The sequence below is a fragment of the Acanthisitta chloris genome, unplaced genomic scaffold (assembly GCF_000695815.1).
Source record: "Acanthisitta chloris isolate BGI_N310 unplaced genomic scaffold, ASM69581v1 scaffold22581, whole genome shotgun sequence".
Taxonomy (NCBI): Eukaryota; Metazoa; Chordata; class Aves; order Passeriformes; family Acanthisittidae; genus Acanthisitta; species Acanthisitta chloris.
In genome coordinates, this window is record NW_008657968.1 from 22857 (window position 1) to 23527 (window position 671).

Here is a 671-nt window from a genome sequence, read left to right on the forward strand (position 1 = left end):
GCTGCTCACACCTGGTCAGATGGGAGCGAGTTCCAGTCCTGCCACCTTTGCCCTTCAGGCTGGAGGGCTTTCCCCTGCCTTGGGACCCCAGCATGAATAACCTGTGCTGGGAGAAGGGAGGAGCTGCCTGCTTTTCCTGGAAGAAGTTGTATTGTTGCTGCTACAGGTCTGTTTTCCTCTGGAATTGTGATGTCATGTGCTCAGGGCCACACAGCAGGAGAGGAGCTGAACCCAGAGTGGAAGGAAACACTGTGGTGGAGTAATAAATGTTATAAGTTTGGTGTGTGACACTTTCTAGGTATGAAGTTAACTTACAGTAACAAATGACAAGTTCATCCTCTGCCCTGACTGAGGTCATCCCTGCTGCTTTGTTGATGAGCCTACAAGGCCATGATGAAGTGTGAGCCACACTTGTCATCTCACTGCAAGGGGCAGTAAAAACAGAATTTCCTATCTGGAGCTAAAATTGCAGCTGTGCAGAGCTAATTAGTGACAGCCAGAACTCCCCTGACACATGCAGAAACTATATCAACCCAAGACCTCATAGCCATGAGAGAACACACAGGGGCCATGGGACCTTCTATGCTGAGAGCCACTGGGCTAGGAATCCCAGCTCACTTTGGCTTGAGCCCCTGGATGAACAGTGCCACAACCAGTTGGGGCTGGTCACT